The sequence below is a fragment of the Rattus rattus genome, chromosome 15, assembly GCF_011064425.1.
Source record: "Rattus rattus isolate New Zealand chromosome 15, Rrattus_CSIRO_v1, whole genome shotgun sequence".
NCBI classification, from domain to species: Eukaryota; Metazoa; Chordata; class Mammalia; order Rodentia; family Muridae; genus Rattus; species Rattus rattus.
This window is the reverse complement of record NC_046168.1, coordinates 44,705,679-44,730,142: the sequence shown is the minus strand read 5'-3', so window position 1 is coordinate 44,730,142 and position 24,464 is coordinate 44,705,679.

Below are 24,464 nucleotides of genomic sequence, written 5' to 3'. Positions count from 1 at the left end.
CCTGAGATTCTATCTCACACCTATCACAGTGACTCAGATCAAAAACTCCAGCAACAACAGATGATGACGAGGATGTGGAGAAAGAGGAACAATCCTCCATTGTTGGTGGTATTGCAAACTGGTACACCCGCTATAGAAATCAGTCCGGAGAGCCCTCAGAAAATTGGACATTGCACTGCCTGAGGACTGAGCTACACGATTCCTGGGCATATACCCAAAAGATGCTCCAACATACAACAAAGACACATGCTCCAATATGTTCATAGCAGCCTTATTTATAATAGTCAGAAGCTGGAAAGAACACAGATGTCCTTCAACAGAGGAATGGATACAGAAAATGTGGCTCATTTACACAATGGAGTGCTACTCAGCTACCAAAAACAATGACTTCATGAAATTCATAGGCAAATGATGGAACTAGAATATATCATCCTAAATGAGGTAACCCAATAACCAAAAGCACACATACTATGCAATCCCTAATTAGTGGATATTAGCCCAAAAGTTCGCATTACCCAAGATATATTCCACAGACCACATGAAGGTCAAGAAGGACGGCCATAGTGTGGATGCTCCAGTCCTTCTTAAAAGGGGGAACAAAAATATTAATAGGAAGGGATATGGAGACAAAGTTTGGAGCAGAGACAGAAGAAATGGGCACTCAGAGACTGCCCCACCTGGGGATACAGTATATGCCACCAAAACTAGACAATGTTGATGAAGCTAAGAAGTGCATGCTGACAGGAGCCTGATATAGCTGTCTCCTGAGATGCTCAGTCAGAGAGTTACAAATACAGAGGCGAATTCTAGCAGCAAATTATTGAAATGAGAAAGGGGTCCCTGTTGGAGGAATTAAAGAAAGGATTGAAGGTGCTAAAGGGGTTTGTAACCCCATAAGAACAACAATACCAACCAACCAGAGCTCCCAGGGACTAAACCACTACCAAAAGAGTACACATGGTCAGACTCATGGCCCCAGCTGCACATGTAGCAGAGGATGGCCTTGTTGGACACCAACGGAAGGAGAAGTCCTTGTTCCTGCCAATGCTGGACCCCCTAATGTAGGGGAATATCAGGGTGGGGAGGTGGCAAAGGGGGGTAATTGGGAAGGGGGAACACCCTTATAGAAGAAAGAGAGGGGTGGGTTAGAAGGCTTATGGACAGGAAACCAGGAAAGGGAATATTTGAAAATGTAAATAAAAATTATCCAATAAAAATAAAAGAGTACGGATGATCTCTTCCTAGCCAAGAGATGACTCATTAGAAAGTCTTCACCCAGTGGTGATCATAGCCTCCCTACACAAATGGAGTCATCCCTTGCTAGATTTTCCCCGGCCTATAAACATTATCCTCTTCCTCAGGCTGCATACAGTTGGACTAAGCAGCATTCGACACGTGCATCGGATTGTAGAGAGTGGATGCTCAAACAGTCAACAAGCCCAGCTATCACGATCACTTGCAAATCAGTCCAGCTAAACTCTAGAAGATGGCAGTAGCTCGGAGGATAGTCATATACAACCAAGTTTTCCTTACTACTTAGAGAAAGATATGCATAAGGGAAAGAAATGATATAAATGTAATTTCCTCCTATTTTTTTATACTCATAGCACAACTGACAATGATAGATAAGATAAATACATACATACATCCATAATAGAAAGATAGATGATAGATAGATACATAGATAGATAGATAGATAGATAGATAGATAGATAGATAGATAGATAGATAGATATAGACAGATAGATAAATGATAGTTAGATGATAGATAAAAGATTTTGAATCTGTTTGCTCAAATTCCCGACATCAAGGATTTGTTAACACCATGCCCTGTTGAAGAATGAAAAAAACAAACTTCCTTTCCTTTCCCTAGCTCCTGATGAGTAGCCTTAAACCTTTGTTCCTACTTGGCCAAACTTTAGAGGTAAATATAGAGAAGACCAGTATCTCTTCTTAATCACAGCTGATTTTCAGTCCCATTTTGTATGTCATTTTCTCTGTAATAGTTTTCTAGTTTCTGTGGGGTCACTAGTCATATTGAATCAAATCTCCACCTTAGACAAGTGTTGCATTATCTTAATGAACATCTACAGCTGCCTGCTTTTAGAAAACGTTGCTTTGTAAAGTTCAGGTAGTTAGGACTTTAACACACCTTTGGGAAAACACAATTTGACCTGTAGAAGATACTTGAATAATTAATAATTAGATAAATAATGCAGCAGTATATAAGGGTTTGTTTAAAATATTTAGTATGTCACGCAAATACAGTGTTCCACTTTTAATGATTGGGAGGCAGACCTAGCCTGTTCTTTATGCCAGTAAGAATGGATCCTTTATAAATAAAGACGCTACAATACCAACACAGTAGGAGTACTGGGTTTAAAAGTCAAGAGCTGGGAATGTTTTGTTCCTAGACTTCTGCTCTTTGGATGATATTTTTCTGATAATGTTCTCAGGCTCAAAGTCTGTGAAAGCCATCAGTGAGCCATGGGCAGCATTCAATATGAGACTCCTTGCTGCTTCTAGTTCAGTCAGTGCGGGGATCACATTCCCTCCTTGCTAGTAAGTGAGGCTCAATTATATTATGTGCAGAGGCAGATTTACTGTGAAGCTAATGAAGATTAAGCTTCAGGGCCTTCCAATTGCATGGACTCCTTCCAGGGACTTGTACCTAATTTAGTTTCAGTGACGTTATATGCATTTTTAAAAGATTATTGCCCAGATTATAGATGCTTCAGGCTCTCACAAAACCTGGATGTATGTTTGAACAAATTTTAAGGATGAACAATTAATTATCTTACATTTTGATTGGCAGGATTTTCATCCTCCAGAAATGGTAAAGTGAAAATAACACAAGCTGCATTTTCATTGCCATAATCAGATGTGCAGCTCCAGTAGAACACTAGCCTTTCATGATTTTAGTGAACTGGAATGGCACCTACTGCTAGTTCTGGAGGCTGGAGATTGGATAGCACTTGTCACACTTGTGGTGTGACAAGGTGGGACTTTCAGTGAATGCAAAATAAGAAATGTGACCTTGCAAGATTGGAAAACACAGTTCAGGTCAAGTATGGCAATCAAGGGTAGGAGCACTTCACAAAACCAGAAAAGAACATGCAAGCTGATGAAGAGTTATTACTCTAAGAGCTACTGTGGCAAATAGAGAGAAATGTCACGCAAATAATTTAGATGACAACGTCGTCAACTAGTTAGCTATAAACTCAAGTTAAGGGCTTAGTTATTGCTGCTCTTTGTTTTTAACGTACACGTTTGATCACAGTTTTCCCTCAGATTCACCCCACCTTTCTTTCTCCCTTTAAAACACAAACAGGAAAACACAAAGGAAAAAGGAAACAAGAAACAGACAACACACACGCACGCACGCACGCATGCACACCCACACCCACACACATACACACACACACACACACACCCTAATAACACCAAAATTGAAAATTCTAACATAAGCAAAAGGCTCACACACACGCACGCATACACACACACACACGCACGCACGCACAAACAATGTGAAACAAAACAGCCACAAAACTACCACTGAGTTCATCTTTTGCAGCATCTCCTGCTGGATATGGGGCTTATCCTTAAGTGTGGTTGATATCCAGTGTGACTACATTGGAGAAATTTTTTATTTGGAAGTAGGTATCAATTGAAGACACTGCCTTCCTTGGTTAAGGATGGGAACCCATTTTCACTTAAACCTCTCAACACTTGGACTCTACTGTGAACCTGAATACGCCTTATTCATCCTGCTCGAGTCTCTGTCAGTTCATATGCATCGGTCCTAACATATATAAAAGAGATTCTTTGAAGTCATCCAACATCTCTGGTTCTTACAACCTTTCTACCTCCTCTTCCTCATAGCTCCCTTAGCACTGAGGCGAGAAGCTTGAGGAAGACATCCCATGTAGGACAGACAGAGTACTCCAAAAATCTCTCAGTCTCTGCACACTGCTCAGTTGTGTTACGCCCATCGACTTCCAGAGGAAGTTTCTCTGCTAGTTTTTGTCTGAAGTGTTTTCTGTGTTTCCTTCGCTATCTCACTCTAGGTGGGGGTCTGCATTCCCTAACGCATTTCCAATTTATTAGAGGACATTTGATTGACTAAGCCTTTTTTGGAACTGAAATAGCAAATGTAAAATGGTACAATTTGAGGAAGAAGAGAAAGCATTTCTGATTGGAGGTCACAGTGACTGTGCCTTAGATCAAAGCACAATGATCTAAGAATGCCACAATGTTTGCTCAAGGAAATTGCTCAGTTTGTTTTCACCAATGATTCATCTCCTCTATTATCCCCATTTTCTGACTTCTTTCTTCTCCATAGTGTCACCATCCTTCCTTGACTAGAGACCATGGCATTATATATCAAGAATGTCGTTTCAAACACTGCTGGCCATCTTTTATAGCCTTCATACCTATTGTGTTCCATTCCCAGTTTTAGCTAAGGGTACTCTAATCATCTATTACAGCAAATTGTCCCTCATGTGCAACCCCAAAATCTCTTTCCCATGTTTGTTATGTTTTAGCCAATCTCCAATTCCTGTTAAGTTGCAAAGAGATTGCATGATTTACTTAGAAGATGTGTAAAAGTGATGCAGAATTTAAGACTAGGTTAATTATCTGCCTTATTATTTCTTCAAATTTTAGTGTTATGAAGAATACATGACATGACTAATGGTGTCCTCTTTTTCTCCTACAGGATAGTCATTTTATGAAAGAGGCAGAATTCAACTGCTTCTACTCGGAGAGACAAATATTCACAGTACTGCTTTCTTTGGCTTCTAAACACACACACACACACACACACACACACACACACACACACACACACACACACACACACACACACACATATATATATATATATATATATATATATATATATTCAAAGTGCTTATTAGTTTTTATATGAATTGAAATGCAAACCCAGCATCAACATTATCTAAGTAGAAAAAGATTTTCATCCTCAGTTCTTTATAGATAATACCAGATAAATGTGTCCCTTAATTTTCAATACTCTATAAAATGTATTTTTGGTATTTTTGTAAGTCTCATTTAAATTTTTTGGTTATTCATCTACTATGTCACCATTTATGTTGAGTAAGAAGTTTTTATAATACAAATTGCTACTTTGAAGTTTAACAGTTCTAAAATATAATTATAGCTGAAATGTTTCCACAAACTGCTTTTAATGTTAAAGTCACATTTTAATGAAATACTCAATACTCAGTTTTTATTATTTCGGCTTGTACTGCTCCTCAAGCTTCTTCCTTGGGATTAGATATCATTTTAGTTTCTCTTTTACTAATTCTAGTCACAGGCCCCATCCAGATACATTATTATATTTTTATTTTGCATGCTAAATGTTCAAAATTGTGAGTGATGTCTACAATTTCATTCCAAATTTCTAAGCAATTTCTGAGAGTTTAAGTTCTACATATTCATGAGTAAAGGAAATGTTGCATATTTTGTACTTTTAACCTATAGTCAGGTACAATTCATTTGACTCACAATTGCTACTTAATAAACTTTCTGGGCGATTAAATGTCAAAGACATCCCAGAACAGTTAGTAATAGAAATGTTTTCAGACAAGTTAATTTCAACTCCACTCCTGACTATTTTGGGTTTCTGCCAGAGCAATGTCAATACGTGAAGCATACACCAATAGCTTAAACCTGTGCAGATTTCTACAGATAATGGGTGAATAGCTGTCACAAGGAAAGTCTTTAAAATGTTTTAAGTGAAGAGATCAATAGCATCTATCTAGTAGAGTACTCAGTCGACTCTATGAGTGTTTACATGCACTACCAATCACCAAACATTTTCACTGGCTGCTGTAAGAGATGGGAACTCTGTGGGACCCAAAGCCTAACTGAATTCGAGCACATGAAATTTCACCCTAAACACACACACACACGCACACGCACATGCACACGCACACACCCTCCCTCTTCTCTCTCTCTCTCTCTCTCTCAAAATACAAAAAAAAAATCGGCTGAAGTAATATATTTGTGCCCTACTAAATTAATTTTATTTAACATAAAGACATGGATATTGACAATACTTTTGTTTTCAACATTGCTACAGAGATTCTGGAGATTTCATTACAAAGAAATGACAAATAGTGAGATGTCCACTACCCCTGATTTTAACAGTGCTCAGTGTATATGCTTATGAAAGAATCAAATGCTTCTTGTTAAGTGTATATATATATATATATATATATATATGCTAATTAAAATTAAATATAAAAGAATGGATAAGAAATACTGTCCTAATTGACATTACAGCAGATTACAACTACGTCACATATGGCAAAACAGCACTCATAACAGTAGAATTAATCCTGGACTGGATTTCAAGTAAGAATATCTGATCCATGACTTCATGTGCCAGGGTAGACCAGTACCCAGAGGGGGTCTCCCCGTTCTCAGATGAGTAGGGGATGGGGGATAGGGAGAGAGGATGCAATCAGGTAATAAAGTGAATAAATATATAATTTTAAAAAGAAATATCTGTTTCTATTAAATAAAATAAATTTAGACAAAATTAAAAACTGCTTATTTGAAAAACTTTCCTGTTTAGCTTTTCTATGTTGGTGGGATTCAACCTAAGTAGCTATGTACATTAAGCCTGAAGCCCAGTGTTCTTTGGTTTGGAATTCTTAGGTAGGAGAAGAGATGCAATTCAGATCGATTAGTCTCTTCAGCTCAGGCAAACTCATATTTATGTTCAGATCATGGTGTAAAGCTAAAAAAGGGAATCCTAGAGTCTGGCAGCTATCACAGGTATATAGAGGATTGAAGGCACTGTGTTAGCCGGAGAGCCAAGACAAATCTCATTTGGAACATCCCCAATTTAGCCTAATACTTCAGAATTAATGTAGCGACTTTTTTCTTCAAATTTCCTACTCCTGTGTAACTATGGAAATGGTAAAAGGAAGTGAAATATCACTAGAAGAAAGGATTGTTAGAGTTTGCTTACAAAACCCTGAGGTGGTATCACACTTGTATAGTGTTCTGCTGTCAGTCGATTCCCTAATCGATGTACACATTCTCGGTGAGCGTCAGACAGTGGAACAAACACCACACCTTATATACAAGAAGCAAAAGGAATTCTTTACACTTGACCATAGAGGGAACACAGTTTCTGTGATCAGAGGATGCTAAGGTAGATTTTAAAGCAGGCAAAAGCATATGTACAAATATAACATCTCAAATTAAACACATGCATGTATACTTTTTAAAATTACAAGCAAAATATTTTTAATTCCATTATTCATCAGGATACATTTTTCTTGAGAAAATTTCCAGCATTAAGTAGAAGAAAAATGTTCATAAAGCACAAAATCTGAACCTAATATTAAATTAATAAAATAGAAAATTTAGAGACATTCCATATCTGAAAATAGAGATAGGCTGACTTTCTGTTTTCTAGTACAATGTTCACTTGATCTTCAGTTGCCTTATTGTGCTAGTTAGGACTTCATGTACTCTATTAAATAGAGAAGAGTATTGGCACTGATTTTTCTTTGAAACTGTAGTATAAATCTTCTCTGAAACCATCTGACCCTGATCAATTTTTGGTAAGGAGACGTTTAATGAATGTTTCTTTTTTATATGTATAACAGGTCTGTTTAAATTGATTAGCTGATCTTGTTTTAACTGGTAAGTACTATGCATTAAAAATAATTCATTTATTTTATATTTTCCAATTTGATTATGTCCTTACGATTCTCTAGATTTCCTCAGTGACTGTTTTATGTCATATTTTTAAATTTCTAATTATCTGTTTGCCTTTTAATTAATGTTCATAAGAGTTTGATTCCTATTGATTTCTAAGAGAAACTCTTTGTTTCATTGATTATTTAAAATGTTTGTTTGTGTTTATTTATTTCAGTCCTGTGTTGAATTATTTTCTTACTATCCCTTTTGGTTAGGATTTATTTTTGTTCTAGAGCTTTTAGGTAAGCTGTTAAGTTACTACTATGAGATCTCTCCAGTTTTTTCATGCACTGTGTGGAAGCATCAACTGACAATAAGGAGCTAAAGACCAATGAGCTGAGGCAAGAGCAAAAAGAACGAGTATAAAAATGGGAACAAATATTTACCTTGAAAATAAGAAACTGAAGTCAATTTTAAGTTCTACACCTTTTGCAAACCACTATGACAAACTGACTAAGATAAATAAGAAATACAACTTAATAGTTAATAAAATTTATGGTTATGTTAGATACTAGCTTAGAAATTCCAGAAATTATTCCAGAGTTTGAAAAGATTGTAACTCTAGGTGCTCATGCCGTGCCTTCTCTTCGTTAAGTGGATGTTTATTACTTGGTTTCTTTTGTTCTTTCTGGTTCTTAAGAGTGGGTGGTGGCTCTGTGTTGCCTAGGGAATTCTGGGATCCTAATACGTGTGACCACTTGGGTATCCAGGATTAATGTATTTCATGTACTGAGAGATGAAAAGTAGGAATGGGGATGGGCTAGGAGGGCAGAGATTATGGGGTCCACAGGAAGGAAGAAAGCAAGGTGCTCTACTTAGTTCCATGAATATGGTGGCATGGAGTAATGAGAGGCCACAGCAGAAAGTCTTCTATAAAACTGGGGATAAACATGGGGGACTTGGACAAATGGAGGGAGATGTAAAGATCTGCAATCAGCCTTCCTGCTTTGCTGGCCCAAGTGGGCTATAAGTTCTCAAGGAATACCTATAGGATTTGGGAGCAGGAATAAATCAATAAGCTGAATGAAGGAAATTTAGTGGGGAATCTGTATTATTCACTAGAGAAAGGGGAATAAAGGAAGAGAAAGCTGTAACAGTTGGTCTACTCCAGACTTGGACATGAAACTGAGGTACAGAATTTTAGGCCATTGAGGGAGACATGAAGATCTGCAGTTCAGCCAACCGACTACCCCAAGAAGAGTGGCCTGTAGGTTCCCTGCAAACGTCTGATGGTGTAGTGGGAAGAAAGGTTGATCAGGAAGATTTGTATGCTTCACAGGAGGTAGGGTCACAGACGAAGGGGAGACTGCAGCAGGTGATCTGCTAAGGACTAGGAAGGTAATTGGGTGTTGAACTTGGACTAATAGAGTAGACAATGAAAATCTTCAGTTAATTTACTTGTTTCCTTGTCCTGAGTGGTCTATAGGTTTCCAGATTTTGAAATTTTATGTATTGATTCAGTCAAAGCAGTTATTGGAAGAAGATTGTGGTAAGTTAGCAAAATATTACACAAGCACTATTTTCTCTTCTCTCATATACACAGATGTCTTTCCATATTGCAAAGACTCTAGTTATCTTGATGAACAAGTGGCTTTTCATGAACTTGACATGCTATGAGTGAGGTTCCAGGTTCTCTGTTCCCTTCGAAATTGAATGACAATAAAATTCACAGGCTACTCTGTGTATGTCTTAGCAAGATGCCTGGGATTCAGGAAAGGAGCCTTATAAGACATCCTTGTTAAATATGGAATTACCATTTTATAATTAAGCAATCACAGAAATGATATTACTTTCAATACTTTTATTATTTTTGAACTTATTACCACATTTTAATGGGAAAAATCAAAGTTATTCACTACTTTATTAAAATACTGCATATTGGTTTTGTGTTACTGAAAGGGTTTCTGTAGGGATACAAAGCAGAACATATCTTTAGTAGTGGCCACTTCCTAACAGTGGGATACAGCTTAGGGGGAGGCCCCACACCCTAACACCATTGGGCATGAGGCTATGGAGCATTCACAAAAACGGTCCTATCATGATTTCTCTCCAAAAGACCCAACAAGCAGCTGAAAGAGTCAGATCAGATATGTGTATCCAACCAATGAACTGAAGCTGCTGAACCCTCTGGTGAATTAGGGAAAAGGTTGAGAAAGCTGAGGAGAAGGGCAACCCTGTAGGAGGACCAGCAGTTTCAATTAACCTGGTACCCTGAGATCCCTTAGACACTGGATCATCAACCAGGCAGCATCCACTAACTGAGATGAGGCCCCCAACACATATACAGCAGAGGACTCCTGGGTCTGGTTCAGGCAGAGATGATGCACCTAACCCTCAAGAGACTGGAGGACCCAGGAAGTTTAGAGATCTGCTATGGTGAGTGGGAAGGGGACGTCCTTGTGGAGACTGGGGTGGGAGTAGGGTGGGGAGAAGGTATGGGATGTGGAACAGTTGGAAGGTGGATTGGGAGGGGAATAAAATCTGGAGTGTAAAAGTCAATAAAAAAATTTTAAGAATTGTTATCAACCTATGAGTATAATTAGTCCATGTACAGTAATGCCTTGAATTTTTTCCACAAACTAATTCCACAAATTAATTGGAAACTAGATGTATTTTTAGTAATATCGTGTTCCAGATGAAAGTCCATAGAAAGTGCTATATGTAGAATGAGATGTGCATAAATCTATTCTCTTTAGGAATGATGTTTAGGAAAAAAAAAGACATTTCTTTACCAATATATTTTCTGTAAAACTAATATGCAATGTTTCAGAAGGGTAGAATAATGATTTTGATGATTACTAATCTTGTTTTCAAAATTTTACAATCTTGTAAATCACATGCTAATAAATAACATATAATTAGATTAATAGAAGGGCATCTAACATAGACACTTTATCAGGAATGAGATTTTGCCTTTTATCTATATGATGTCACAAATATTTCTTGAAAGAATTTATGTCTTAGGTAATTTAGGGGGAATAAAATATATTATCTTTAGATTACATTGGCAATGTGTTTTAGGTCAGAAGGAAGAGATAGCACAGCCATTGAAGATCTTTACAGCAGCATTCTGAATTCAAGAAATCCATAGCATATGGAGTTAAAAAGCAGAGTGAGTTGACTTCAATTTTCACTTAGCTGAGTGTGTTGATAACAGAAACAAAATCTCTTTTTATTGGTTCTTTTATTTATTTACATTTAAAATGTTTTCCCCATTTCCAGTTTCTCATCAACAAACTTCCTATGCCTTCCTTCTTCCTCTATGAAGATAATAGCCAACCTGCCCACCCACTCCCGCCTCAGTGACCTAGCAATCCTCTACGCTGGGACATCTAGCCTCCATACGACCACGGGGATTCTTTCCCATTGATACCAGTTAAGGCAATCCTCTGCTATATATCCAACAGGAGCCATGGGTGCCCCCATGTGTACTCTTTGGTTGGTGGTTTAGTCCCTGGGAGCTTTAGGGGGTCTGGATGGTTGATATTGTTGTTCTTCTTATGGGGTAAACCCCTTCATTTCCTTCAGTCCTTGCCCTAACTTCTCCACTGGGGTCCCTGTACTCAGTCAGATGATGTTGGGCTGTGTGCATCTGCTTCTGTATTGGTCAGGTTCTGGCATAGTCTTTTAGGGAACAGCTATACCAGACTCATGTCAGCAAGCACTTCTTGGTATCAGCAATAGTGTCTGGATTTTGTGTCTACAGATGGGATGGGTCACTAGGTACAGTTGTTTCTGGATGGCCTTTCCTTCAGTCTGCTTCACTCTGTCCCTGCATTTCCTTTTGATGGGAGGAATTCTGGATTAATATTTTTGAGGTGGGTAGGTGGCCACATTCCTCAACAGGGAACTGTGCCTATCCACTGGATATGTTCTCTATAGGTTCTTTCTCCCCTTTGCGGGATATTTTGGCTAATGTCCTCCCTGTTGAATCCTGGAAAATTCTTGGATCCCTGGCATCTAGTACTTTCTAGTGGCTACCTCCAGTTTCCCCTACTGGACTGATAAAAACCTCCTTTCCAATTCCTGACCCTCTGTACATCTCCCCCATCTCCTCCCATATCTGAACCCCCCTTCCCATCTTCCTCCTCTTTCCCTCCCAGATCCCTCTCCCCCTCTACTTTCTGAGATTATTTTCTACCCGCTTCTGAGTAGGACTGTAGCATCAACACTTCAGTGTGCTCTTCCTTATTCTTGGGTTTCATCTTGTCTGTAAGTTGTATCGTGATTATTCTGAACCTCCCCTTTTTTTGGCTAATATACGCTAACCAGTGAGTACATACTATGTACTGGGTTACTTCATTCAGGATGATATTTTCAAGTTTTATCCATTTGCCTGCAAATTTTATGAAGAAATAAAATCCTAAATATTATGGAGAAGACTGATCAACAGATATTGTTTTCCTTAGAACAAGTATAATAGACATTTACTGTAGCAAGTAACTACATGCTCAGCCCTGCTCTGGTCCTAGAAACACTGTCATAGAAAACTTGTAAGTGATGTGAGTGTTCCAATGTAATTATATTTACAAAAGTAGGCAGGGGGATAGACTCAAGTCTCAAGCTGTACTTTGTTAAACATCTCATTAATAGCATTAATCAAGGAATTGAAATAATTATGTTTGCAGATATTTATCTTTTAATAATTTGTCAGTTATGGCTTATGTGAGTAGGGAGATATCAGAATGAGTTAGTTAAATCACTTTCATTTTAATGCACTTATATACTTGATATATCAAGGATTTGCAATTATAAGGGACTAAAAACAATGGATTTAACAATATTGGGAAGAGATGATTGGTATTATTTCAGCTTTAATTGATATAGAAGGTATTTAGTATGCTAAATCCATGATACCTACAAAATATGTGTACTAAAATGGAAGTCTATATTGTTATCATGGTGATATGGTAAATTCCTGGCTAGACCAGAGTTCCTATAGCAAATGAAGTGATATAGTATATATTCTTTTGATCTTACCCAATGTATCTATGAGATATAAACACATCTGAATGGTGATAAAGTTAAACAACAACCTATAAAACTGGGAAGCCAGTAGGGTACTCTCAGTCACTGGTCTACACTATTACTGAGTAAACATGCATTTGCTATCTAAAACTCTTTTTCTTGGCACACTAGGCATAACATCTTACTTAAATCAGGGGCATTCTTCTTTTATTATTTTTGGAAATATTGAATTACAGATTTATTGAAAAGGTGCATTCTTCTTTTCCAGACAGGAGGCATAATTTAAACAGTATTTCATCGTTGTGATGGGAGATTCTGTTCTTTTCATCAGTGGTGTTTACTTATGTCTACCAATTTGTATAAAAAAAGCTGTCCTACCCAAACTACCCACTGCCAAACCCTAACTTGTACTAGTCATCTTACTTCATTCATTAGTAGTGGCTACTGTGTAGAAATTTGAACTATTGGAGTCAACATGCTGATTAACACTTAGCCTGGCCTTCAGAAGCCAAGTGAATCGTCAGACAAATTAGTATTAAGAAACTCTCATGTTTCCCCTTCTGCAATAAAGCCAATTTACAGAGGAATAGAATGCAATTGTCCAGAAGAGAACATGTTGGATTTTAGTGTATATTTTAGTATCACAGGAAGGCCCAGAACCCCACATGAGGATATTATCTATGCCAATGAATACTCTATTTACACAAGTGTGTTGAAATGTCACTTTTAACTGAAAGAACACCTATTTTAAAGAAAGTCATGAAGAGGAAAGCTTCATGAGCATTAAAAACAGAATCAAAGTGGAATCGAATAATAGGAAAGGGATGGAGAGAAACAGACATGAGCAATAACAGAAGAAAAAAATGAAGTGGTTTTACAAAATTCACTAAATTTTTGGAGGTGCTATTTTAAGGTCAATGGTAACATTTGCTACAGAATAATGAGACCCACTGAACAATTTGGCAACAGAGAAATCATTGTCAATGCCTGCCAACTCAATTTCAGGTGCAGAAGGCAGATGGAAACTTTACTACAGTTGCTTTTTGGGACCATCCACTTAGGAAGACATGATTAGAATATTTAGTGGATTTCAAGCTACAGTGGATGATGAATATCAATATTTAAATTTTTTTCCCTGGCACTCCTGCATAACATCTCCTGAAGTGAAAACAGATGCATTATCCCTTTTCCAGACAGAAAGTCTATTTTGGTTTAAGTAAGCATGATGGGAGAATATGCTTCCGTCCAAAGATTTGCATAAAAGAACTGATCTACACGCACCATCCATTAAAACTGAACGAGCTACAGTTTTTCAAAAAAAAGTCATTGAATCATTATATATATATATATGTCATAATTATTATGCTTACTCATTAAGAGATTAATAAGCATTGAGTCACAGTCAACTCACAGATAGGCATCTTCATAGTCCTGTATCAGGACTGTATGTATTTCTTTTGCCCTCTTCAAACTCACAACCATCTACTGCTCCTCCAGATATGTTTCCAATAACTATGCACCCTGCTCATCAATGAATGTTGTTATTTTCCTTTAACAATGTGAAGCAGTATGAATTATGGCATACTCTGATGTCGTAAAGGACGAGGGATGTGAAATAAAATAAAAATTTTCCTTAGGAGGTCGGGCCAGTTCTGTACTTGTTGCAAAGCATTGGTTATAAGACACTAGGGGGGATATAAAAGACATAAAGAAAATAGGATGGAAAGGATTTGACTTCAAGTGATAAGAAATGTGTCTTCCCCAGAGGTTTGTTGGTGGGTAAGCTATGGGTTTTCTAGGGCAAAGAACAATTTTTTGCTTAGATGCCCCTTCCTAAAGCTGTGGTTTGGGAGTAAGTAAATAACCCCAGGAGGCATCGACAAATAACCATTGAAAGTCAGAAGGGCAATTTGCTAGCAAAAGTTGCATGATTCTTCATAGTAAGCAAATGTGTATAGTAGGTCAAGCCCACACAAAATCAGAAACTTTGTAATAGCTGAGAAGAGGATTGCTGGATTCTCATACTCACTGGTGAGTTAATGATTAATTATGTTAATTACATTTATTAATATAATCCTGGGGTGTCTTCAAAGTTACCTTCTTGGGAATTTAATACCTGGAGAAAGAGAATTACTAGGTACTGTTACATAACTTGGAAATGAATTATTAAGTGAAGATTAGCATTGCTTCATATATTTAAACTAAAATAAATGAAACAAAATCTCAGAAGTTGGAAAGATCTCAAATTGCTTCTCTATAAACAACAATTGTAGTTACAATCGACCTGTGAATATTGTTTATATTGTTCATATAAAAACAGTGCATTTCATTTCCCCTATCAAACTTGAAATAAACTTTCAAAAGCAAACTTTTTAAAAAATAACTTTAAAAATAAAGTTTTATTGCAATTGGCCACAGAATCAAGAAAGAATTTATTATTTTTATTCTGTTTTATGTTAGATAGATATATGGTTTATAAATTCCCCAGACATTTGTTGAGAAAAGGATAACTTCTAATACATTTATTACTTTCAAAATTGAACAACACAAAACCACTTGCCAATTTTTGTTTCTGTATTATCCTATTTTTACTGGGTTCTCAACTCATCTTGTAAATGGAAATTAAATTTCATGTATAAATTAAGTTCCTTACTAAAATATTAATACTGTATTATGAGAGGTATTTCTATCAAATCCACTAGAAACTAACCTGCTGACTTCCCTTCCCTAATTACACCATGAAGAAATGTACTACCTTTATGTTCTTTCTCCTAGAAAAACATTTTGTGAAATTATATATATATATATATTCACAATTGTCCTTTAGAACTATGCACACATACATACATGTGATCAAGTCTCATTTGATCAAAGTTTCTTAATTATACACAGCCTTTGAAAATAAATGAGCATCTGTGCAGAATGAAAAAAAAATTATCCCTTTCTTATTGCTACATGTCCAGAGATTCGCTGTATTGTTTTATTCCCAGATTTTACATATCCCAGTACCTAAACAATAACTCCTAAAATCTTGAAAATTTTCATAATAAAGACATACTGCCTGAGTTCCACCTTTGTCATCTTTTTGTCAGAATGTTAATTAATCTTGACCACGAACTTGATGATATCTGTTATCAACTAGCTGATATTTATCCATTGCAATCTGTGAGGGGCTTAAAAAAAGGATTAAGGGATAAGATAAAATTCTGCCTTGGAGTGTTCAGCACTCTTCAATAGGTAGCTCAGTTATAAAATAGACTATGATAAAAAGGCAGTGTTGCCAATCTGTACCGTTGCCTGTCTTTGTGCCTTCAGTTTTTGCTGCTATTGCCATTACTGCTGCTTCCATTATTGACTTCACACTCCATTTCCTTTTGCCTTCCACCATGGACTGAAGAACAGTAACTCTTCAGTAGTACTCTAAACTTTCAGCACCATCTTGGGATTGCTGAAGGATCCAATGTTCTAGACTGCTGGTCATGGCTTTTCAGCTTCTCTAGGGAACAGACTGATGCTCCTGGAATAATGAGCCCTTATATCGTGAGCCACTTTAGTGAATCCCCTCTTTCTCTCTGAAGGTTAAATACTGAGTCCTGCCTGTATTGTCTGCTTTATTGGTTTGAAATCTCCAAGTGACAAAGTTTTGAGGCAACCATTGAGCCTTTTACCCTACCTCAGGTTACAATAAACTTGTCTGAGACACTCATCTAATCTTTATGATGTTACAATGACACTCAGATCCCATAGGCTTTTTTTATTTTCCTTGCATATATTGGGGAAGTCATGGCCTTTTAATACTGAAACAACTGTACAAGTCGAACTACCCATGTGATCGTTAGGATGAATACAAATGTTCTATGATGTACCAATATTTGCAAAGTTGCACAAACAAGATGGATAAAGACCGCCACACCCTAAACCTGCTTCTTGTTACCGAGTCTATGAAAATCAATCTTCATCATTAACTTGATTGTATGGTATAACACATAGCTTGAAGGTTACGGATTTTATATTTAGCTTATAGATATCATTAATATAGCTCTCCTTGTTTAATTTTTCAATAATATTTAAATTTTATAATGAATACATTTTCAAGATCGGGGCAAGTCAATGTTCTCACTGGTGCACATATTTACTGGAGCTCATCATATCACTATCATGGTGATTTGTCTCCCTTGTTCAGCTTCAGCCTTTTCCAGTGAGTTAGGAAGACATGGGTAGTTTGGCTTGTACAGTTGCCTCAGCTTTAAAAGCCCATGATTTCCCCTATACATTCAAGGATTACAGAAAAGTACTGTGGGATCTGAGTGCTGTTGCAACATTATGAAGTGCAGATGAGTGTCCCAGGCAAGGTTACGGTAGCCTGAGGTAGAGTAAGAGGATCAATGGCTGCCTCAAGACCTTGTCTCTTTCAGTTTTCAAACCGATAAAGCAGACATTATGCACAGGACTCAGTATTCAAATTTCAGAGAAGATATTTTCAGGCTAGGATGATTTTTAATGACAGACTCAGACACTGATAGAAAAGGTTCTGATAGCAAAACTTGGATTGCAGAGAGAATCCACAATTCCTTGCTTCGGTTTGTACTGCCTGAGCTTATCTACGCTGCATGTTTGGATGAGGCAACCACTACCACTGACTAATGAATACATATTTTATAGCTTGTCTAGATGGTCAGCCAGATAATGATGTAGAGGTATAGTAGTATGTATATGCATATGTAAAAGGTATGAAGAGGGTTGGGGATTTGGCTCAATGCAGAGCCCTTGCCCAGGGAAGGCACTGGGTCTCGGTCCCCAGCCCTAAAAAAAAAAAAAGAAAAGAAAAAAAAAGGTAAATGAAGAATGGAATAACAGGCAAATATGATCATTTCTCTGAGAAAAATTCATGTGACACTTCCGTGTGTGTGCGTGTGTGTGTGTGTGTGTGTGTGTGTCTGTGTGTGAATAGTTACTATGAAAGAGAAAAAAACCAATAATTTAAACATCCCTCTCTCTGCCCCATCTATACATCTGCATTTTCCTCTAGTTTTTGGGAAATAAAATCTAGAGTCGTGCAGAAAGATCATGGTTCTAGAATTTTCTTTTGAAATATTGCCACCATACTGGGAAAGAATCAGACACAGGGCAAATAATAGTCTATCTTAGAGGCCTCTTCCATATATTTTACCATTTCCCATGCAGATGTTTTGAAAAAAAAGGGTAAGATTGGTTTTAAAAATGGTGGAGTTTGAGTGCAGTTTGAGTTTGATATGCTTAGATAAAAAATAATGAATGTTATATTAATTCAAAGGTACTTTATACTGAATGAATAAAACATTTGATCTCTGTAGTCACTGTAAAAAATGAATTCTTCCATGAAGAGTAATAAATTATCATTATCTCTGGGTGTTACACATAGCTACAATAATTATAGTTATCTTTTGCAGAATTACTGTTGCTCTCTTCACAAAATGCTCTGCTCAAAATCTTTTTAAGCAGTCTTTCAGACACAGATTCATTTTTAGTCTGCTATAGTTGCTAACCACTTTTATTAAAATCGCATGGCAGATGTCAACATAAAACTTCAATTATGAGTAAAAAACTTATCTTCTTTATCTTATAACTTCTATTTGTTCAGGTAACTTGACCAATGTCCTAATATAGTTATAAACATTACAAATTATACATCTTAAAGTGTTGATTAAGTTGCTACTACATAAAAGGGTTTTATAATTCAATTTATAACAGAGCTCATTTTCCTAATTAAAAAAATAAAGCAAATTGGCAGTTTCCAGAATATTTTATTGATAAAATTTTCCATCAGTCATATCACTAAATTAGTTAAAAATTATAGTCTATAAATTTTTCATTCATCTATAAATAACATTATTTTATAACTTAGTTTTCAATATTAGAAACCATATCAAAGATATTAGAAGCATTTAAGTATGAATTTTATGGGAATAGAAAGCTAAATCTTAAGAAGAAAAATGATGAAGTTATTTTATGGAGTTACTTTTCTTTCCCATGACAATCTTACATGATATGTTTGATTCGGTGTTCTTTAATTATAATCACTTTCCTTATAACACAAAGTGTAAAATTCTTTTATCATATCAAAACTGGAAAGAAACAAATCACATATTTTGAGATGAAAATTTACTTTGAAAACTGCATTCACCAAGTTAGAAACTCATGAGACTACTGTTGACAAAACGTTTATTGCGAAGTTCATGTGAATAGGCATCTCTACAAAGGAGATATAAAATGTGGAGAAATTGTGTAAGTTCCCTAGGGCTTTAATTTTCTCACCATCCAAGACTAAAATATTAAACATGGGCTTAGCTACGGAAGTTAAAAAATTTTCTAGGACAAGTTATTTATTAAAATACTAACAAAAATGGGGAAAAGGTGTTCTGGAATACAGGTTTCTGACAGTCCCTTGTGAACACTAGTTAATTACTCGTGTCCCTCATCTGAGCAACACGAGAATCAGTAATTGTTGAGAGAAGACAATGTGCTGTGCCTGGAAGCACAAACATTCCTTTCTAAAAGGCGTCTCTGGGGGAAGGAAGAGCCTCATTAGCGCACAGCCTGTGCTCTCTTAAACATACTAGTGATGGACCTCCCTGGAGATAACTGAACAGTATCTGCTTCAAAATCTTCTACCAAACCATCCTAGAGTTTACGTAACCAAACTCTTACTTTTTCAGTCAATTTAAAGAGCCCGTTTGTATTTGGTTTCCTACTAGTGGTCTTCTATAAACAAAGAACCAGAAAAGAAAACTACTTCCTGATGACAAGTTCACGTGAAGTATACACCATTCCCAGTACACATTCTTGCCGATTGCCTTCTTACCCCTAACCCTTTTTTAGTTAGCAACAGGATCAGTTCATTTGTTTCTCTGTTCTTGTGATGGAACGCTTAGCAAAGCAACTTGGAAAAGAGAAGGGTTATTTCCTTTACAGTTTATACTCTACTGTCAAGTAAAAGCAGAAACTAAAGAACGAAATCTAGAGCCGGAGCTGAAGAGATGATGAAGGGTTGATTTTTGGCTCACTTCTGTGACTTGCTCCTTTTGCATCTTTTGTAGATACCAGGACTATCTCCCCATAGATTGCATTGCCCATTACCAGTCTGGGACCTCCCACATTAATAATTAGTTAAGAAAATAGCCCTCATTGTATTTGGTCCGCAGACCAAACCATTGGATGTAAGTCCTGAATTTTAGTCATTCTATTTGTGTGGAGTTGATGGAACAAAACGAAATAAAAACCTAACCAACACAATATCTAATGAACCTGCACTATGCCAGTAGTACTCTAGGTGAAAGAGATTGAGCAATATCACATCATTTTTTCCTAAGTTCAGGCTTAGAATGAGTCTGGCTGTGTTTAAGCTAAGCTCTCTTCACCCGTGATCTTACTGTGTACCTCTCTGCCTTGAACTGCTTCTACCACAGAAGACAACAATGAATACTAAGTACTCCTCTTGACACCGTGCAAGAAAGCAACAAGTGATCGATCTAAGTGGATCATAAAGGGAAGAATGAAGCATGTTTTCTTAATTCTGTTTAGAGAGGATTTCCTTCACATCCGTAAAGACAAGTCACGGCAGCCCTTTATAAATGCTTACAGAAGCTATGTTTCTGCTAACAGAGGAGACAGAAAGGTACTATTCTACAACAGTAGCTTGAAATTAATATCTAGGATTCATACTGCTTCTCTCTATTGTGAACATGGTACACTGATTTATACTATTTAAATACAGCATTCCCCATACTATAATCCATAGGTTCCTATGTAGTTAGAGATGAAAAAGTGAATGTTGTATATATACATGAGCCAGGACTTTGTGCATTTGTTGGTAATGCATAGATCTCAACACACTATAAAGACTTCTGGCTGACTCTCCTTTCCAATTTGATTAAGAATATGTTCCTTTGTCTTTATCTTTACCATATATGACAGTAAGAATTGGCATTCATATCCTTTTTTGAAAAACAGGAGACATGAAAAAGTAGTTTAAGTAAAGCATATACGTGCACCAAATATACTTAAATATCTAAGGTGAAAGAAAGTATGAAAACCAGAATATAAAAAAAGCTTTTGAAAATAATGTGACTGTCACTGAGCTCCAGGAGAGTAAATAAACTCAGTAATGATTGTACATGAGGCTAATCTAGAGCCTGTTTTCACCCACAGGGTGTGACTTGCCTGTATTTGGTGTCAGAGTTACGAGGAACCAGATGGGTGCAGCATTTTGCTACTTGTGGATTCTTTAGTTTTCTCCTGAAAAAATGTGACACTATACTCAATCTATATAGATTGCTAACAAAGCAGGCCGGATTTGAAAGCTTGACTTAAAAGTTATGATATAATCTAGCACAATGAGGGGAAAGATTGGAGAGATGTGGCCACACTCACATCCTCCAACTCTGGAGCATCGCCTCCATATTTACTGAGTACCTAGACATATTTTAGGTATTCAAACCTGGTCCCAACCCCGTTGTAGCTACTAACTGTTTGATACCAAAATTCCAATGAGTTTCTGAAAGACTTCATAAACGTATTCCCATTTTAAATATTTTTACATTTAACATTTAAACATTTCAAAATTTTTAAACATTAAGGATTATCTAAAACCCACAATAATAAAGTTTAAATTCAAAACCATACCTTGGTAATAACATGCAAAGCTTATTTTCAATCCTAAAACCAAACATGATTAAACTGGTGTGTGTGTGTGTGTGTGTGTGTGTGTGTGTGTGTGTGTGTTTAATTTAATTTTACTTTTCATTTATTGGATATTTATTTACATTTCAAATGTTATCCCTTTCAGAGTCCCCCCTCCCTAAACCCTCCGCCCATCCCCCACCCTCTGTCTCTATCAGGGTGCTCCCTTCCCCATTGACCCACTCCTTCCTGTCTCCCTGCCATAGCATTCCCCCTACATTGGGGTACTGAGCCTTCACAGGACCAAGAGCCTCTCCTCCCATTGATGCTGACAAGGCCATCTACTGCTACATATGTGGCAGAAGCCACGGTTTGCTCCATGTGTACTCTTTGGTTGGTGGTTTAGTCCCTGGGAGCTCCGTGGGTTTCACAGATCATATGAAGCTCAAGAAGAAGAAAGATCAAAATGTGGGTGCTTCAATCCTTCTTAGAAGGTGGAACAAAATACTCAAGAGAGGAAATACAGTAACAAAAAGTGGAGCAGAGACTGAAGGAAAGGTCATCCAGAGACTGCCCCACCTGAAGGTCCATCCCATATACAGACACCAAACTCAGTCACTATTGCTGATGCCCAGAAATGCTTGCTGACAGGAGCCTAATATGAATATCTCCTGAGGCTCTGCCAGAACCTTACTGATACAGATGAGGATGCTTGCAGCTAACCACCAGGCAGCATGAGGACCCCAAGGAGGAAATAGAGGAAGGATTAAGTTATTTTATATTCATTGATATCCATCTATCTGTCTGTCTGTGTCTATCTATCTATCTATGTATCATCTACCTATTTACCTACCTATCTATTTATCTATCTACCTATCTATCTTTCTTACATCCTGACCACGGTTTCCACTTCCTCCTTTCTTCCTGGTACTTCTGCTCCTCTGTTTCTCTTCAGAAAAGGGCGGACCTCCCGTAGATATCAACCAGCCATGACATATCAAATTACAGTATGACTAGACACATACCCACTCTTCTCTTTAGGTGAAGCAACTCAGGAAGAGGAAAGCACCCAACAGTCATGGATAGCAGTGACATCAGTCTATGCAAAGATGTAACTGTGTGAAAAGGATAAACAAAATCTCACCCATATTGATTTTATGTTGAGAAGTATGGATAAAAGAAAACAGAATTAGGGAATAAGAAAGAAAGTAAAATTTCCACAAAGAAACAAAATTATAGTGTGCCCAATTCATAATACTGTCAGGAGATGAAGAAAAGCTCCAGACTCTGATAGGCAATTATTAACATTGGCTATAACTGGTTACAATAAGAAGTTATGTGCACCAAAATTTCCAGAGATTCTGTCTTCTAGTTTACATATGCAGCTGATAGGCATATAGAACTGTAAAAGTGAAACCATTTTCATATGTTCTCGCTACACAAGTAAGTGGATAAAACAGAAATGTACATGAGGCCAGAAGCAATCTTTACATGTGTTTGGTTTGACATATCCAGCTTTGACCAACCCAAAGTTTATAATAAAGAGCTAAACTTGTAAACGATATTATAGAATCATAAAACGCTACTTTAATGTATTATTTTACCATTATTTAGGGGGAGATAATTGGAGTATCATATGAACCAGTAAAGCATACTACAGAGTGAACCTAAAAATATTTACCTGAGTTAAAACAATGGCTATAGTTTGCATAGGAAGTTTCATGAGTGGGATACAGACATTAATCCATTCCAGGAAAGAAGCTTTTTTATCACCATGGAAATCCAGATGATCTCCTTTAAACAACACCACACCTTCTACTCTACTCCATGACCATGTCCTCCCTTAACCCTGATCAGGTGCTAGTCTCTAACATCACTTCAAGAATGTTGCATTAATGGCATGGCATAATATTCAGATACTTCTTTTATTCAGAATAGCTTTTGAGACATTTAATCAAGTTATTCCTTTGAGGAGACGCCAGAGATTTAGATATACTACAGTTTGTGAAAACATTCTCCATTAGAAGGAAACCTAAACTATTTCTATTTGTACATATGCTAAACTAAGCTATGTTAACATCATTGATAGTTTGTACACAAAGATGCCTTGTTTTTCTTATTAACCAGTAGTTCATAAGTGCTAAGTGTTATAAGAACATAATGTCTTCACTTCCATCATGACTGTATGATTTTACATTCACACTAGCTATACATGCAAGGTTCTTTTATGACTTTGCACTCTCCAGTAGCTGTATGTGAATGGTATATTGTTGGTGCCCTTTGTATTTTTGTATTAGCTTCTAGTTACATTTCCATTCTCATGTATTTAGATTATTTAACATTTTCTTATCAATTAGAAGTTGGTATTGTCTTATTTGTTTGAGGGTTCTATATCCTATGAGAAGTGTTCTTACTAAAGAAGTATTATGTTAATTCTATTCATGTTTGTTTAAAAAGTTAGGTAGCAAAGAATATAGTGAGACACACAATTACGAAAATATATGTGGACTATTCCTTAATACAGCTTGATAGTCAACTCAGGAATTGTTTTTAAGCAGAAAACTTAGTGTCTCAGCCTCTTCAGTACTCTTCAGAGGATGGCTAGAAAACTGTATGGTATTTGACTCTCAAACACTCTCAGAACCTCATCCTGTAGTCAGTCTTTCCTTCTTCAGCCCGCCCCGCCACTGACACAGTTCCAAATAATTAATATTCTGTAAGTTATTTTACATGTATAAGGATAAATTTGAGAATAGAATGATTCTCACATAATCCCTTCATTTTGTCTAAGTAGTTCTGCTAAAGCATTTTTTAGAATGAAAGCGTAGGTAGTTTAAAATTTTATAAGAGGAAAGATTTCTGTGTTATATAAACATGAAATCTCTTCTTTATATTTCCCATAAGATATATATTTTTGATTCACTTAACTATCCAAACCTGAAAATATAAGAAATCATATCCCATTGCTGAGATAAAACAACTCATAAAAAGAAAACAATCTGGAAAGGAGAGGAAAGGAACTAGTAGGATGAAGAAAAACAACCAGTTGCTTTACTTTGTCACCCAAGGTCCCTATTTCCAGGCATTCGTGGATA